This window comes from Hyla sarda, unplaced genomic scaffold (genome assembly GCF_029499605.1).
Source record: "Hyla sarda isolate aHylSar1 unplaced genomic scaffold, aHylSar1.hap1 scaffold_623, whole genome shotgun sequence".
NCBI classification, from domain to species: Eukaryota; Metazoa; Chordata; class Amphibia; order Anura; family Hylidae; genus Hyla; species Hyla sarda.
Window position 1 is genome coordinate 170,992 of NW_026610638.1, and position 19,019 is coordinate 190,010.

Consider the following 19,019-nt stretch of genomic DNA (forward strand, 5'->3'; position numbering starts at 1 on the left):
TGGCCTTCTTGGAATCTGTTGGGCCTATGTGTTAGCTCACACATCACTTGGGTATCCATGGTAACTACCACAACATGGTCATCTGCAGTTTACATCTAGCCCGTGGCATTGAATGGCATTTTAAAAGTGCTAAGGGTCCTGGTGCAATAATCCTCCCATGAGGATCAGCCTCAACGGCTTTGTAGATTGCACTCATGTCAGCAACTCCATATACATTTTTTTTTCTTCATGCTTCTTTCTTCATCCTTTTTTCTTTCTGTCATTCAGACTTTCATTCATTCGATCTCTCTCACTCACTTGCTTTAACTCATTTGTTCTCACTCACTCACTCACTCACTCAATCACTCACTCACTCATTCACTCTCACTCACTCTCACTCTCTCACTCACTCGCTCACTAAGTCAGTCTCTCTCTCTCTCTCTCTCTTTTTCTTTTTATATATATTTTTTTCCGTCTTCTTCTTCTTCTTCTTCTTCTTCTTCTTCTTCTTCTTCAGACCCTGTCATAGCACTAATGCCTTTCCAATACCACCAGCAGATGGAGACACTCCATTGCAACATTGGTTGTGAGCAGCAGTTTCTAAAAACAAATGCCTCATGGCGGATTTCCCATCCATCAATGGATGGTAAATTTTGTTTTTATCATTCACTGACCACAGATACCAATGCATGGTCAAGCAACAGCAATGACACACCCTTGTGTATAGGCATGAGACCCTCACGTCATTTAACAGGATTCAGCACCACCCACAAGACAGCTACCTGTCATGTCATGTCAAACCTGCACAGGTGTGCTAGATTATTATTATTTAGTTTTATTTTATTTTTTTACACCAATCAGTGTGCAAACATGGTCATTAAAACGCTAAATGAATAGACGTTCATAAACCAGTCAGTGCAACTCATCATTTTGGTCTCCAATTCTCAAACTCAAATTCTCACCCACGGAGGATTAAATGAGAATCTTTCTTGTTTAACACTGGAATGGGGTGGTGCACTGTTCACTACCCGAATATACTGCCACATCGGGTCAATGCATAGGGCGACAGAAGCAAGCTTCCAAATCAGCTCCCTTTCTCAAAAATCCATTTAATTTATGGTCCCCAGATAGGGAACGTATGTATCAGTATGTGCTCACAAGTCACCCAAGTGCAAGTATTCACACAAAAAAAAACGTGCCTCAGGATGCGATCTGTCGCAAGATCCTTTCTTTTTTTACACTTGATCTAAGCCAAAAGGCCTAGAGGGGATAACCGGGAAAGGGGTGGACCCAACCATGTCCCCTTCATGAGCACTCACATTACTCATAGGAATGGAAGGAAGGCTGGCAGCCAACCAGCCTCCCATACACTCTCTGGGTGGGTGGCAGTCAGCCACCCATACATACATACAGCACAGGCTAAACCCACATCATCACTTAAAAAAAGGACAGGCGACCATTGCACTCTGATGGAGCATTTAGCAATGCAATCCATAGCCTGGCTTTTGCCTGAACCCCCATCACTCCTCCTCTTGCATATAAGACAATATTTCAGATCTGCATATGAAAACAACACGCCTACCTTTGTTGCACATAGCTGCCTGCCTGTCTCTAGTTACCCCACTGGCTGTAGCTGCGTCCCTTCCGACATGGAATAACACCAACTGTAACGATAAACTGAAAATTAACAGTATAAACCTGCATCATTTTGGACTCTGGTATTTGCTGAATCCGGGTGACCTGACAATCGATGGTGGTGCCGCTGGTGATTCTGGCCTTCTTGGAATCTGTTGGGCCTATGTGTTAGCTCACACATCACTTGGGTATCCATGGTAACTACCACAACATGGTCATCTGCAGTTTACATCTAGCCCGTGGCATTGAATGGCATTTTAAAAGTGCTAAGGGTCCTGGTGCAATAATCCTCCCATGAGGATCAGCCTCAACGGCTTTGTAGATTGCACTCATGTCAGCAACTCCATATACATTTTTTTTTCTTCATGCTTCTTTCTTCATCCTTTTTTCTTTCTGTCATTCAGACTTTCATTCATTCGATCTCTCTCACTCACTTGCTTTAACTCATTTGTTCTCACTCACTCACTCACTCACTCAATCACTCACTCACTCATTCACTCTCACTCACTCTCACTCTCTCACTCACTCGCTCACTAAGTCAGTCTCTCTCTCTCTCTCTCTCTTTTTCTTTTTATATATATTTTTTTCCGTCTTCTTCTTCTTCTTCTTCTTCTTCTTCTTCAGACCCTGTCATAGCACTAATGCCTTTCCAATACCACCAGCAGATGGAGACACTCCATTGCAACATTGGTTGTGAGCAGCAGTTTCTAAAAACAAATGCCTCATGGCGGATTTCCCATCCATCAATGGATGGTAAATTTTGTTTTTATCATTCACTGACCACAGATACCAATGCATGGTCAAGCAACAGCAATGACACACCCTTGTGTATAGGCATGAGACCCTCACGTCATTTAACAGGATTCAGCACCACCCACAAGACAGCTACCTGTCATGTCATGTCAAACCTGCACAGGTGTGCTAGATTATTATTATTTAGTTTTATTTTATTTTTTTACACCAATCAGTGTGCAAACATGGTCATTAAAACGCTAAATGAATAGACGTTCATAAACCAGTCAGTGCAACTCATCATTTTGGTCTCCAATTCTCAAACTCAAATTCTCACCCACGGAGGATTAAATGAGAATCTTTCTTGTTTAACACTGGAATGGGGTGGTGCACTGTTCACTACCCGAATATACTGCCACATCGGGTCAATGCATAGGGCGACAGAAGCAAGCTTCCAAATCAGCTCCCTTTCTCAAAAATCCATTTAATTTATGGTCCCCAGATAGGGAACGTATGTATCAGTATGTGCTCACAAGTCACCCAAGTGCAAGTATTCACACAAAAAAAAACGTGCCTCAGGATGCGATCTGTCGCAAGATCCTTTCTTTTTTTACACTTGATCTAAGCCAAAAGGCCTAGAGGGGATAACCGGGAAAGGGGTGGACCCAACCATGTCCCCTTCATGAGCACTCACATTACTCATAGGAATGGAAGGAAGGCTGGCAGCCAACCAGCCTCCCATACACTCTCTGGGTGGGTGGCAGTCAGCCACCCATACATACATACAGCACAGGCTAAACCCACATCATCACTTAAAAAAAGGACAGGCGACCATTGCACTCTGATGGAGCATTTAGCAATGCAATCCATAGCCTGGCTTTTGCCTGAACCCCCATCACTCCTCCGCTTGCATATAAGACAATATTTCAGATCTGCATATGAAAACAACACGCCTACCTTTGTTGCACATAGCTGCCTGCCTGTCTCTAGTTACCCCACTGGCTGTAGCTGCGTCCCTTCCGACATGGAATAACACCAACTGTAACGATAAACTGAAAATTAACAGTATAAACCTGCATCATTTTGGACTCTGGTATTTGCTGAATCCGGGTGACCTGACAATCGATGGTGGTGCCGCTGGTGATTCTGGCCTTCTTGGAATCTGTTGGGCCTATGTGTTAGCTCACACATCACTTGGGTATCCATGGTAACTACCACAACATGGTCATCTGCAGTTTACATCTAGCCCGTGGCATTGAATGGCATTTTAAAAGTGCTAAGGGTCCTGGTGCAATAATCCTCCCATGAGGATCAGCCTCAACGGCTTTGTAGATTGCACTCATGTCAGCAACTCCATATACATTTTTTTTTCTTCATGCTTCTTTCTTCATCCTTTTTTCTTTCTGTCATTCAGACTTTCATTCATTCGATCTCTCTCACTCACTTGCTTTAACTCATTTGTTCTCACTCACTCACTCACTCACTCAATCACTCACTCACTCATTCACTCTCACTCACTCTCACTCTCTCACTCACTCGCTCACTAAGTCAGTCTCTCTCTCTCTCTCTCTCTTTTTCTTTTTATATATATTTTTTTCCGTCTTCTTCTTCTTCTTCTTCTTCTTCTTCTTCTTCAGACCCTGTCATAGCACTAATGCCTTTCCAATACCACCAGCAGATGGAGACACTCCATTGCAACATTGGTTGTGAGCAGCAGTTTCTAAAAACAAATGCCTCATGGCGGATTTCCCATCCATCAATGGATGGTAAATTTTGTTTTTATCATTCACTGACCACAGATACCAATGCATGGTCAAGCAACAGCAATGACACACCCTTGTGTATAGGCATGAGACCCTCACGTCATTTAACAGGATTCAGCACCACCCACAAGACAGCTACCTGTCATGTCATGTCAAACCTGCACAGGTGTGCTAGATTATTATTATTTAGTTTTATTTTATTTTTTTACACCAATCAGTGTGCAAACATGGTCATTAAAACGCTAAATGAATAGACGTTCATAAACCAGTCAGTGCAACTCATCATTTTGGTCTCCAATTCTCAAACTCAAATTCTCACCCACGGAGGATTAAATGAGAATCTTTCTTGTTTAACACTGGAATGGGGTGGTGCACTGTTCACTACCCGAATATACTGCCACATCGGGTCAATGCATAGGGCGACAGAAGCAAGCTTCCAAATCAGCTCCCTTTCTCAAAAATCCATTTAATTTATGGTCCCCAGATAGGGAACGTATGTATCAGTATGTGCTCACAAGTCACCCAAGTGCAAGTATTCACACAAAAAAAAACGTGCCTCAGGATGCGATCTGTCGCAAGATCCTTTCTTTTTTTACACTTGATCTAAGCCAAAAGGCCTAGAGGGGATAACCGGGAAAGGGGTGGACCCAACCATGTCCCCTTCATGAGCACTCACATTACTCATAGGAATGGAAGGAAGGCTGGCAGCCAACCAGCCTCCCATACACTCTCTGGGTGGGTGGCAGTCAGCCACCCATACATACATACAGCACAGGCTAAACCCACATCATCACTTAAAAAAAGGACAGGCGACCATTGCACTCTGATGGAGCATTTAGCAATGCAATCCATAGCCTGGCTTTTGCCTGAACCCCCATCACTCCTCCTCTTGCATATAAGACAATATTTCAGATCTGCATATGAAAACAACACGCCTACCTTTGTTGCACATAGCTGCCTGCCTGTCTCTAGTTACCCCACTGGCTGTAGCTGCGTCCCTTCCGACATGGAATAACACCAACTGTAACGATAAACTGAAAATTAACAGTATAAACCTGCATCATTTTGGACTCTGGTATTTGCTGAATCCGGGTGACCTGACAATCGATGGTGGTGCCGCTGGTGATTCTGGCCTTCTTGGAATCTGTTGGGCCTATGTGTTAGCTCACACATCACTTGGGTATCCATGGTAACTACCACAACATGGTCATCTGCAGTTTACATCTAGCCCGTGGCATTGAATGGCATTTTAAAAGTGCTAAGGGTCCTGGTGCAATAATCCTCCCATGAGGATCAGCCTCAACGGCTTTGTAGATTGCACTCATGTCAGCAACTCCATATACATTTTTTTTTCTTCATGCTTCTTTCTTCATCCTTTTTTCTTTCTGTCATTCAGACTTTCATTCATTCGATCTCTCTCACTCACTTGCTTTAACTCATTTGTTCTCACTCACTCACTCACTCACTCAATCACTCACTCACTCATTCACTCTCACTCACTCTCACTCTCTCACTCACTCGCTCACTAAGTCAGTCTCTCTCTCTCTCTCTCTCTCTCTTTTTCTTTTTATATATATTTTTTTCCGTCTTCTTCTTCTTCTTCTTCTTCTTCTTCTTCTTCTTCTTCAGACCCTGTCATAGCACTAATGCCTTTCCAATACCACCAGCAGATGGAGACACTCCATTGCAACATTGGTTGTGAGCAGCAGTTTCTAAAAACAAATGCCTCATGGCGGATTTCCCATCCATCAATGGATGGTAAATTTTGTTTTTATCATTCACTGACCACAGATACCAATGCATGGTCAAGCAACAGCAATGACACACCCTTGTGTATAGGCATGAGACCCTCACGTCATTTAACAGGATTCAGCACCACCCACAAGACAGCTACCTGTCATGTCATGTCAAACCTGCACAGGTGTGCTAGATTATTATTATTTAGTTTTATTTTATTTTTTTACACCAATCAGTGTGCAAACATGGTCATTAAAACGCTAAATGAATAGACGTTCATAAACCAGTCAGTGCAACTCATCATTTTGGTCTCCAATTCTCAAACTCAAATTCTCACCCACGGAGGATTAAATGAGAATCTTTCTTGTTTAACACTGGAATGGGGTGGTGCACTGTTCACTACCCGAATATACTGCCACATCGGGTCAATGCATAGGGCGACAGAAGCAAGCTTCCAAATCAGCTCCCTTTCTCAAAAATCCATTTAATTTATGGTCCCCAGATAGGGAACGTATGTATCAGTATGTGCTCACAAGTCACCCAAGTGCAAGTATTCACACAAAAAAAAACGTGCCTCAGGATGCGATCTGTCGCAAGATCCTTTCTTTTTTTACACTTGATCTAAGCCAAAAAGCCTAGAGGGGATAACCGGGAAAGGGGTGGACCCAACCATGTCCCCTTCATGAGCACTCACATTACTCATAGGAATGGAAGGAAGGCTGGCAGCCAACCAGCCTCCCATACACTCTCTGGGTGGGTGGCAGTCAGCCACCCATACATACATACAGCACAGGCTAAACCCACATCATCACTTAAAAAAAGGACAGGCGACCATTGCACTCTGATGGAGCATTTAGCAATGCAATCCATAGCCTGGCTTTTGCCTGAACCCCCATCACTCCTCCTCTTGCATATAAGACAATATTTCAGATCTGCATATGAAAACAACACGCCTACCTTTGTTGCACATAGCTGCCTGCCTGTCTCTAGTTACCCCACTGGCTGTAGCTGCGTCCCTTCCGACATGGAATAACACCAACTGTAACGATAAACTGAAAATTAACAGTATAAACCTGCATCATTTTGGACTCTGGTATTTGCTGAATCCGGGTGACCTGACAATCGATGGTGGTGCCGCTGGTGATTCTGGCCTTCTTGGAATCTGTTGGGCCTATGTGTTAGCTCACACATCATTTGGGTATCCATGGTAACTACCACAACATGGTCATCTGCAGTTTACATCTAGCCCGTGGCATTGAATGGCATTTTAAAAGTGCTAAGGGTCCTGGTGCAATAATCCTCCCATGAGGATCAGCCTCAACGGCTTTGTAGATTGCACTCATGTCAGCAACTCCATATACATTTTTTTTTCTTCATGCTTCTTTCTTCATCCTTTTTTCTTTCTGTCATTCAGACTTTCATTCATTCGATCTCTCTCACTCACTTGCTTTAACTCATTTGTTCTCACTCACTCACTCACTCACTCAATCACTCACTCACTCATTCACTCTCACTCACTCTCACTCTCTCACTCACTCGCTCACTAAGTCAGTCTCTCTCTCTCTCTCTCTCTTTTTCTTTTTATATATATTTTTTTCCGTCTTCTTCTTCTTCTTCTTCTTCTTCAGACCCTGTCATAGCACTAATGCCTTTCCAATACCACCAGCAGATGGAGACACTCCATTGCAACATTGGTTGTGAGCAGCAGTTTCTAAAAACAAATGCCTCATGGCGGATTTCCCATCCATCAATGGATGGTAAATTTTGTTTTTATCATTCACTGACCACAGATACCAATGCATGGTCAAGCAACAGCAATGACACACCCTTGTGTATAGGCATGAGACCCTCACGTCATTTAACAGGATTCAGCACCACCCACAAGACAGCTACCTGTCATGTCATGTCAAACCTGCACAGGTGTGCTAGATTATTATTATTTAGTTTTATTTTATTTTTTTACACCAATCAGTGTGCAAACATGGTCATTAAAACGCTAAATGAATAGACGTTCATAAACCAGTCAGTGCAACTCATCATTTTGGTCTCCAATTCTCAAACTCAAATTCTCACCCACGGAGGATTAAATGAGAATCTTTCTTGTTTAACACTGGAATGGGGTGGTGCACTGTTCACTACCCGAATATACTGCCACATCGGGTCAATGCATAGGGCGACAGAAGCAAGCTTCCAAATCAGCTCCCTTTCTCAAAAATCCATTTAATTTATGGTCCCCAGATAGGGAACGTATGTATCAGTATGTGCTCACAAGTCACCCAAGTGCAAGTATTCACACAAAAAAAAACGTGCCTCAGGATGCGATCTGTCGCAAGATCCTTTCTTTTTTTACACTTGATCTAAGCCAAAAGGCCTAGAGGGGATAACCGGGAAAGGGGTGGACCCAACCATGTCCCCTTCATGAGCACTCACATTACTCATAGGAATGGAAGGAAGGCTGGCAGCCAACCAGCCTCCCATACACTCTCTGGGTGGGTGGCAGTCAGCCACCCATACATACATACAGCACAGGCTAAACCCACATCATCACTTAAAAAAAGGACAGGCGACCATTGCACTCTGATGGAGCATTTAGCAATGCAATCCATAGCCTGGCTTTTGCCTGAACCCCCATCACTCCTCCTCTTGCATATAAGACAATATTTCAGATCTGCATATGAAAACAACACGCCTACCTTTGTTGCACATAGCTGCCTGCCTGTCTCTAGTTACCCCACTGGCTGTAGCTGCGTCCCTTCCGACATGGAATAACACCAACTGTAACGATAAACTGAAAATTAACAGTATAAACCTGCATCATTTTGGACTCTGGTATTTGCTGAATCCGGGTGACCTGACAATCGATGGTGGTGCCGCTGGTGATTCTGGCCTTCTTGGAATCTGTTGGGCCTATGTGTTAGCTCACACATCACTTGGGTATCCATGGTAACTACCACAACATGGTCATCTGCAGTTTACATCTAGCCCGTGGCATTGAATGGCATTTTAAAAGTGCTAAGGGTCCTGGTGCAATAATCCTCCCATGAGGATCAGCCTCAACGGCTTTGTAGATTGCACTCATGTCAGCAACTCCATATACATTTTTTTTTCTTCATGCTTCTTTCTTCATCCTTTTTTCTTTCTGTCATTCAGACTTTCATTCATTCGATCTCTCTCACTCACTTGCTTTAACTCATTTGTTCTCACTCACTCACTCACTCACTCAATCACTCACTCACTCATTCACTCTCACTCACTCTCACTCTCTCACTCACTCGCTCACTAAGTCAGTCTCTCTCTCTCTCTCTCTCTTTTTCTTTTTATATATATTTTTTTCCGTCTTCTTCTTCTTCTTCTTCTTCTTCTTCTTCAGACCCTGTCATAGCACTAATGCCTTTCCAATACCACCAGCAGATGGAGACACTCCATTGCAACATTGGTTGTGAGCAGCAGTTTCTAAAAACAAATGCCTCATGGCGGATTTCCCATCCATCAATGGATGGTAAATTTTGTTTTTATCATTCACTGACCACAGATACCAATGCATGGTCAAGCAACAGCAATGACACACCCTTGTGTATAGGCATGAGACCCTCACGTCATTTAACAGGATTCAGCACCACCCACAAGACAGCTACCTGTCATGTCATGTCAAACCTGCACAGGTGTGCTAGATTATTATTATTTAGTTTTATTTTATTTTTTTACACCAATCAGTGTGCAAACATGGTCATTAAAACGCTAAATGAATAGACGTTCATAAACCAGTCAGTGCAACTCATCATTTTGGTCTCCAATTCTCAAACTCAAATTCTCACCCACGGAGGATTAAATGAGAATCTTTCTTGTTTAACACTGGAATGGGGTGGTGCACTGTTCACTACCCGAATATACTGCCACATCGGGTCAATGCATAGGGCGACAGAAGCAAGCTTCCAAATCAGCTCCCTTTCTCAAAAATCCATTTAATTTATGGTCCCCAGATAGGGAACGTATGTATCAGTATGTGCTCACAAGTCACCCAAGTGCAAGTATTCACACAAAAAAAAACGTGCCTCAGGATGCGATCTGTCGCAAGATCCTTTCTTTTTTTACACTTGATCTAAGCCAAAAGGCCTAGAGGGGATAACCGGGAAAGGGGTGGACCCAACCATGTCCCCTTCATGAGCACTCACATTACTCATAGGAATGGAAGGAAGGCTGGCAGCCAACCAGCCTCCCATACACTCTCTGGGTGGGTGGCAGTCAGCCACCCATACATACATACAGCACAGGCTAAACCCACATCATCACTTAAAAAAAGGACAGGCGACCATTGCACTCTGATGGAGCATTTAGCAATGCAATCCATAGCCTGGCTTTTGCCTGAACCCCCATCACTCCTCCTCTTGCATATAAGACAATATTTCAGATCTGCATATGAAAACAACACGCCTACCTTTGTTGCACATAGCTGCCTGCCTGTCTCTAGTTACCCCACTGGCTGTAGCTGCGTCCCTTCCGACATGGAATAACACCAACTGTAACGATAAACTGAAAATTAACAGTATAAACCTGCATCATTTTGGACTCTGGTATTTGCTGAATCCGGGTGACCTGACAATCGATGGTGGTGCCGCTGGTGATTCTGGCCTTCTTGGAATCTGTTGGGCCTATGTGTTAGCTCACACATCACTTGGGTATCCATGGTAACTACCACAACATGGTCATCTGCAGTTTACATCTAGCCCGTGGCATTGAATGGCATTTTAAAAGTGCTAAGGGTCCTGGTGCAATAATCCTCCCATGAGGATCAGCCTCAACGGCTTTGTAGATTGCACTCATGTCAGCAACTCCATATACATTTTTTTTTCTTCATGCTTCTTTCTTCATCCTTTTTTCTTTCTGTCATTCAGACTTTCATTCATTCGATCTCTCTCACTCACTTGCTTTAACTCATTTGTTCTCACTCACTCACTCACTCACTCAATCACTCACTCACTCATTCACTCTCACTCACTCTCACTCTCTCACTCACTCGCTCACTAAGTCAGTCTCTCTCTCTCTCTCTCTCTTTTTCTTTTTATATATATTTTTTTCCGTCTTCTTCTTCTTCTTCTTCTTCTTCTTCTTCTTCTTCAGACCCTGTCATAGCACTAATGCCTTTCCAATACCACCAGCAGATGGAGACACTCCATTGCAACATTGGCTGTGAGCAGCAGTTTCTAAAAACAAATGCCTCATGGCGGATTTCCCATCCATCAATGGATGGTAAATTTTGTTTTTATCATTCACTGACCACAGATACCAATGCATGGTCAAGCAACAGCAATGACACACCCTTGTGTATAGGCATGAGACCCTCACGTCATTTAACAGGATTCAGCACCACCCACAAGACAGCTACCTGTCATGTCATGTCAAACCTGCACAGGTGTGCTAGATTATTATTATTTAGTTTTATTTTATTTTTTTACACCAATCAGTGTGCAAACATGGTCATTAAAACGCTAAATGAATAGACGTTCATAAACCAGTCAGTGCAACTCATCATTTTGGTCTCCAATTCTCAAACTCAAATTCTCACCCACGGAGGATTAAATGAGAATCTTTCTTGTTTAACACTGGAATGGGGTGGTGCACTGTTCACTACCCGAATATACTGCCACATCGGGTCAATGCATAGGGCGACAGAAGCAAGCTTCCAAATCAGCTCCCTTTCTCAAAAATCCATTTAATTTATGGTCCCCAGATAGGGAACGTATGTATCAGTATGTGCTCACAAGTCACCCAAGTGCAAGTATTCACACAAAAAAAAACGTGCCTCAGGATGCGATCTGTCGCAAGATCCTTTCTTTTTTTACACTTGATCTAAGCCAAAAGGCCTAGAGGGGATAACCGGGAAAGGGGTGGACCCAACCATGTCCCCTTCATGAGCACTCACATTACTCATAGGAATGGAAGGAAGGCTGGCAGCCAACCAGCCTCCCATACACTCTCTGGGTGGGTGGCAGTCAGCCACCCATACATACATACAGCACAGGCTAAACCCACATCATCACTTAAAAAAAGGACAGGCGACCATTGCACTCTGATGGAGCATTTAGCAATGCAATCCATAGCCTGGCTTTTGCCTGAACCCCCATCACTCCTCCTCTTGCATATAAGACAATATTTCAGATCTGCATATGAAAACAACACGCCTACCTTTGTTGCACATAGCTGCCTGCCTGTCTCTAGTTACCCCACTGGCTGTAGCTGCGTCCCTTCCGACATGGAATAACACCAACTGTAACGATAAACTGAAAATTAACAGTATAAACCTGCATCATTTTGGACTCTGGTATTTGCTGAATCCGGGTGACCTGACAATCGATGGTGGTGCCGCTGGTGATTCTGGCCTTCTTGGAATCTGTTGGGCCTATGTGTTAGCTCACACATCACTTGGGTATCCATGGTAACTACCACAACATGGTCATCTGCAGTTTACATCTAGCCCGTGGCATTGAATGGCATTTTAAAAGTGCTAAGGGTCCTGGTGCAATAATCCTCCCATGAGGATCAGCCTCAACGGCTTTGTAGATTGCACTCATGTCAGCAACTCCATATACATTTTTTTTTCTTCATGCTTCTTTCTTCATCCTTTTTTCTTTCTGTCATTCAGACTTTCATTCATTCGATCTCTCTCACTCACTTGCTTTAACTCATTTGTTCTCACTCACTCACTCACTCACTCAATCACTCACTCACTCACTCATTCACTCTCACTCACTCTCACTCTCTCACTCACTCGCTCACTAAGTCAGTCTCTCTCTCTCTCTCTCTCTTTTTCTTTTTATATATATTTTTTTCCGTCTTCTTCTTCTTCTTCTTCTTCTTCTTCTTCAGACCCTGTCATAGCACTAATGCCTTTCCAATACCACCAGCAGATGGAGACACTCCATTGCAACATTGGTTGTGAGCAGCAGTTTCTAAAAACAAATGCCTCATGGCGGATTTCCCATCCATCAATGGATGGTAAATTTTGTTTTTATCATTCACTGACCACAGATACCAATGCATGGTCAAGCAACAGCAATGACACACCCTTGTGTATAGGCATGAGACCCTCACGTCATTTAACAGGATTCAGCACCACCCACAAGACAGCTACCTGTCATGTCATGTCAAACCTGCACAGGTGTGCTAGATTATTATTATTTAGTTTTATTTTATTTTTTTACACCAATCAGTGTGCAAACATGGTCATTAAAACGCTAAATGAATAGACGTTCATAAACCAGTCAGTGCAACTCATCATTTTGGTCTCCAATTCTCAAACTCAAATTCTCACCCACGGAGGATTAAATGAGAATCTTTCTTGTTTAACACTGGAATGGGGTGGTGCACTGTTCACTACCCGAATATACTGCCACATCGGGTCAATGCATAGGGCGACAGAAGCAAGCTTCCAAATCAGCTCCCTTTCTCAAAAATCCATTTAATTTATGGTCCCCAGATAGGGAACGTATGTATCAGTATGTGCTCACAAGTCACCCAAGTGCAAGTATTCACACAAAAAAAAACGTGCCTCAGGATGCGATCTGTCGCAAGATCCTTTCTTTTTTTACACTTGATCTAAGCCAAAAGGCCTAGAGGGGATAACCGGGAAAGGGGTGGACCCAACCATGTCCCCTTCATGAGCACTCACATTACTCATAGGAATGGAAGGAAGGCTGGCAGCCAACCAGCCTCCCATACACTCTCTGGGTGGGTGGCAGTCAGCCACCCATACATACATACAGCACAGGCTAAACCCACATCATCACTTAAAAAAAGGACAGGCGACCATTGCACTCTGATGGAGCATTTAGCAATGCAATCCATAGCCTGGCTTTTGCCTGAACCCCCATCACTCCTCCTCTTGCATATAAGACAATATTTCAGATCTGCATATGAAAACAACACGCCTACCTTTGTTGCACATAGCTGCCTGCCTGTCTCTAGTTACCCCACTGGCTGTAGCTGCGTCCCTTCCGACATGGAATAACACCAACTGTAACGATAAACTGAAAATTAACAGTATAAACCTGCATCATTTTGGACTCTGGTATTTGCTGAATCCGGGTGACCTGACAATCGATGGTGGTGCCGCTGGTGATTCTGGCCTTCTTGGAATCTGTTGGGCCTATGTGTTAGCTCACACATCACTTGGGTATCCATGGTAACTACCACAACATGGTCATCTGCAGTTTACATCTAGCCCGTGGCATTGAATGGCATTTTAAAAGTGCTAAGGGTCCTGGTGCAATAATCCTCCCATGAGGATCAGCCTCAACGGCTTTGTAGATTGCACTCATGTCAGCAACTCCATATACATTTTTTTTTCTTCATGCTTCTTTCTTCATCCTTTTTTCTTTCTGTCATTCAGACTTTCATTCATTCGATCTCTCTCACTCACTTGCTTTAACTCATTTGTTCTCACTCACTCACTCACTCACTCAATCACTCACTCACTCATTCACTCTCACTCACTCTCACTCTCTCACTCACTCGCTCACTAAGTCAGTCTCTCTCTCTCTCTCTCTCTTTTTCTTTTTATATATATTTTTTTCCGTCTTCTTCTTCTTCTTCTTCTTCTTCTTCTTCTTCAGACCCTGTCATAGCACTAATGCCTTTCCAATACCACCAGCAGATGGAGACACTCCATTGCAACATTGGTTGTGAGCAGCAGTTTCTAAAAACAAATGCCTCATGGCGGATTTCCCATCCATCAATGGATGGTAAATTTTGTTTTTATCATTCACTGACCACAGATACCAATGCATGGTCAAGCAACAGCAATGACACACCCTTGTGTATAGGCATGAGACCCTCACGTCATTTAACAGGATTCAGCACCACCCACAAGACAGCTACCTGTCATGTCATGTCAAACCTGCACAGGTGTGCTAGATTATTATTATTTAGTTTTATTTTATTTTTTTACACCAATCAGTGTGCAAACATGGTCATTAAAACGCTAAATGAATAGACGTTCATAAACCAGTCAGTGCAACTCATCATTTTGGTCTCCAATTCTCAAACTCAAATTCTCACCCACGGAGGATTAAATGAGAATCTTTCTTGTTTAACACTGGAATGGGGTGGTGCACTGTTCACTACCCGAATATACTGCCACATCGGGTCAATGCATAGGGCGACAGAAGCAAGCTTCCAAATCAGCTCCCTTTCTCAAAAATCCATTTAATTTATGGTCCCCAGATAGGGAACGTATGTATCAGTATGTGCTCACAAGTCACCCAAGTGCAAGTATTCACACAAAAAAAAACGTGCCTCAGGATGCGATCTGTCGCAAGATCCTTTCTTTTTTTACACTTGATCTAAGCCAAAAGGCCTAGAGGGGATAACCGGGAAAGGGGTGGACCCAACCATGTCCCCTTCATGAGCACTCACATTACTCATAGGAATGGAAGGAAGGCTGGCAGCCAACCAGCCTCCCATACACTCTCTGGGTGGGTGGCAGTCAGCCACCCATACATACATACAGCACAGGCTAAACCCACATCATCACTTAAAAAAAGGACAGGCGACCATTGCACTCTGATGGAGCATTTAGCAATGCAATCCATAGCCTGGCTTTTGCCTGAACCCCCATCACTCCTCCTCTTGCATATAAGACAATATTTCAGATCTGCATATGAAAACAACACGCCTACCTTTGTTGCACATAGCTGCCTGCCTGTCTCTAGTTACCCCACTGGCTGTAGCTGCGTCCCTTCCGACATGGAATAACACCAACTGTAACGATAAACTGAAAATTAACAGTATAAACCTGCATCATTTTGGACTCTGGTATTTGCTGAATCCGGGTGACCTGACAATCGATGGTGGTGCCGCTGGTGATTCTGGCCTTCTTGGAATCTGTTGGGCCTATGTGTTAGCTCACACATCACTTGGGTATCCATGGTAACTACCACAACATGGTCATCTGCAGTTTACATCTAGCCCGTGGCATTGAATGGCATTTTAAAAGTGCTAAGGGTCCTGGTGCAATAATCCTCCCATGAGGATCAGCCTCAACGGCTTTGTAGATTGCACTCATGTCAGCAACTCCATATACATTTTTTTTTCTTCATGCTTCTTTCTTCATCCTTTTTTCTTTCTGTCATTCAGACTTTCATTCATTCGATCTCTCTCACTCACTTGCTTTAACTCATTTGTTCTCACTCACTCACTCACTCACTCAATCACTCACTCACTCATTCACTCTCACTCACTCTCACTCTCTCACTCACTCGCTCACTAAGTCAGTCTCTCTCTCTCTCTCTCTCTTTTTCTTTTTATATATATTTTTTTCCGTCTTCTTCTTCTTCTTCTTCTTCTTCTTCTTCTTCAGACCCTGTCATAGCACTAATGCCTTTCCAATACCACCAGCAGATGGAGACACTCCATTGCAACATTGGTTGTGAGCAGCAGTTTCTAAAAACAAATGCCTCATGGCGGATTTCCCATCCATCAATGGATGGTAAATTTTGTTTTTATCATTCACTGACCACAGATACCAATGCATGGTCAAGCAACAGCAATGACACACCCTTGTGTATAGGCATGAGACCCTCACGTCATTTAACAGGATTCAGCACCACCCACAAGACAGCTACCTGTCATGTCATGTCAAACCTGCACAGGTGTGCTAGATTATTATTATTTAGTTTTATTTTATTTTTTTACACCAATCAGTGTGCAAACATGGTCATTAAAACGCTAAATGAATAGACGTTCATAAACCAGTCAGTGCAACTCATCATTTTGGTCTCCAATTCTCAAACTCAAATTCTCACCCACGGAGGATTAAATGAGAATCTTTCTTGTTTAACACTGGAATGGGGTGGTGCACTGTTCACTACCCGAATATACTGCCACATCGGGTCAATGCATAGGGCGACAGAAGCAAGCTTCCAAATCAGCTCCCTTTCTCAAAAATCCATTTAATTTATGGTCCCCAGATAGGGAACGTATGTATCAGTATGTGCTCACAAGTCACCCAAGTGCAAGTATTCACACAAAAAAAAACGTGCCTCAGGATGCGATCTGTCGCAAGATCCTTTCTTTTTTTACACTTGATCTAAGCCAAAAGGCCTAGAGGGGATAACCGGGAAAGGGGTGGACCCAACCATGTCCCCTTCATGAGCACTCACATTACTCATAGGAATGGAAGGAAGGCTGGCAGCCAACCAGCCTCCCATACACTCTCTGGGTGGGTGGCAGTCAGCCACCCATACATACATACAGCACAGGCTAAACCCACATCATCACTTAAAAAAAGGACAGGCGACCATTGCACTCTGATGGAGCATTTAGCAATGCAATCCATAGCCTGGCTTTTGCCTGAACCCCCATCACTCCACCTCTTGCATATAAGACAATATTTCAGATCTGCATATGAAAACAACACGCCTACCTTTGTTGCACATAGCTGCCTGCCTGTCTCTAGTTACCCCACTGGCTGTAGCTGCGTCCCTTCCGACATGGAATAACACCAACTGTAACGATAAACTGAAAATTAACAGTATAAACCTGCATCATTTTGGACTCTGGTATTTGCTGAATCCGGGTGACCTGACAATCGATGGTGGTGCCGCTGGTGATTCTGGCCTTCTTGGAATCTGTTGGGCCTATGTGTTAGCTCACACATCACTTGGGTATCCATGGTAACTACCACAACATGGTCATCTGCAGTTTACATCTAGCCCGTGGCATTGAATGGCATTTTAAAAGTGCTAAGGGTCCTGGTGCAATAATCCTCCCATGAGGATCAGCCTCAACGGCTTTGTAGATTGCACTCATGTCAGCAACTCCATATACATTTTTTTTTCTTCATGCTTCTTTCTTCATCCTTTTTTCTTTCTGTCATTCAGACTTTCATTCATTCGATCTCTCTCACTCACTTGCTTTAACTCATTTGTTCTCACTCACTCACTCACTCACTCAATCACTCACTCACTCATTCACTCTCACTCACTCTCACTCTCTCACTCACTCGCTCACTAAGTCAGTCTCTCTCTCTCTCTCTCTCTTTTTCTTTTTATATATATTTTTTTCCGTCTTCTTCTTCTTCTTCTTCTTCTTCTTCAGACCCTGTCATAGCACTAATGCCTTTCCAATACCACCAGCAGATGGAGACACTCCATTGCAACATTGGTTGTGAGCAGCAGTTTCTAAAAACAAATGCCTCATGGCGGATTTCCCATCCATCAATGGATGGTAAATTTTGTTTTTATCATTCACTGACCACAGATACCAATGCATGGTCAAGCAACAGCAATGACACACCCTTGTGTATAGGCATGAGACCCTCACGTCATTTAACAGGATTCAGCACCACCCACAAGACAGCTACCTGTCATGTCATGTCAAACCTGCACAGGTGTGCTAGATTATTATTATTTAGTTTTATTTTATTTTTTTACACCAATCAGTGTGCAAACATGGTCATTAAAACGCTAAATGAATAGACGTTCATAAACCAGTCAGTGCAACTCATCATTTTGGTCTCCAATTCTCAAACTCAAATTCTCACCCACGGAGGATTAAATGAGAATCTTTCTTGTTTAACACTGGAATGGGGTGGTGCACTGTTCACTACCCGAATATACTGCCACATCGGGTCAATGCATAGGGCGACAGAAGCAAGCTTCCAAATCAGCTCCCTTTCTCAAAAATCCATTTAATTTATGGTCCCCAGATAGGGAACGTATGTATCAGTATGTGCTCACAAGTCACCCAAGTGCAAGTATTCACACAAAAAAAAACGTGCCTCAGGATGCGATCTGTCGCAAGATCCTTTCTTTTTTTACACTTGATCTAAGCCAAAAGGCCTAGAGGGGATAACCGGGAAAGGGGTGGACCCAACCATGTCCCCTTCATGAGCACTCACATTACTCATAGGAATGGAAGGAAGGCTGGCAGCCAACCAGCCTCCCATACACTCTCTGGGTGGGTGGCAGTCAGCCACCCATACATACATACAGCACAGGCTAAACCCACATCATCACTTAAAAAAAGGACAGGCGACCATTGCACTCTGATGGAGCATTTAGCAATGCAATCCATAGCCTGGCTTTTGCCTGAACCCCCATCACTCCTCCTCTTGCATATAAGACAATATTTCAGATCTGCATATGAAAACAACACGCCTACCTTTGTTGCACATAG

The 19,019-nt window shown here is 43.4% G+C and overlaps 11 pseudogenes; all 11 read right to left on the reverse strand.

Annotated features, from left to right (window-relative positions):
* Positions 1 to 986: 986 nt before the first annotated feature.
* On the reverse strand, positions 987 to 1,250 carry LOC130341589 (U2 spliceosomal RNA; annotated as a pseudogene).
* Positions 1,251 to 2,728: 1,478 nt separating this feature from the next.
* On the reverse strand, positions 2,729 to 2,992 carry LOC130341590 (U2 spliceosomal RNA; annotated as a pseudogene).
* A 1,481-nt stretch (positions 2,993 to 4,473) lies between these two features.
* LOC130341591 (U2 spliceosomal RNA) lies at positions 4,474 to 4,737 on the reverse strand (annotated as a pseudogene).
* Positions 4,738 to 6,228: 1,491 nt separating this feature from the next.
* On the reverse strand, positions 6,229 to 6,492 carry LOC130341628 (U2 spliceosomal RNA; annotated as a pseudogene).
* A 1,472-nt stretch (positions 6,493 to 7,964) lies between these two features.
* LOC130341592 (U2 spliceosomal RNA) lies at positions 7,965 to 8,228 on the reverse strand (annotated as a pseudogene).
* A 1,478-nt stretch (positions 8,229 to 9,706) lies between these two features.
* LOC130341594 (U2 spliceosomal RNA) lies at positions 9,707 to 9,970 on the reverse strand (annotated as a pseudogene).
* Positions 9,971 to 11,454: 1,484 nt separating this feature from the next.
* Positions 11,455 to 11,718, reverse strand: LOC130341595 (U2 spliceosomal RNA; annotated as a pseudogene).
* A 1,482-nt stretch (positions 11,719 to 13,200) lies between these two features.
* Positions 13,201 to 13,464, reverse strand: LOC130341596 (U2 spliceosomal RNA; annotated as a pseudogene).
* A 1,481-nt stretch (positions 13,465 to 14,945) lies between these two features.
* On the reverse strand, positions 14,946 to 15,209 carry LOC130341597 (U2 spliceosomal RNA; annotated as a pseudogene).
* Positions 15,210 to 16,690: 1,481 nt separating this feature from the next.
* On the reverse strand, positions 16,691 to 16,954 carry LOC130341599 (U2 spliceosomal RNA; annotated as a pseudogene).
* A 1,475-nt stretch (positions 16,955 to 18,429) lies between these two features.
* LOC130341600 (U2 spliceosomal RNA) lies at positions 18,430 to 18,693 on the reverse strand (annotated as a pseudogene).
* Between the last annotated feature and the right edge of the window lie 326 nt (positions 18,694 to 19,019).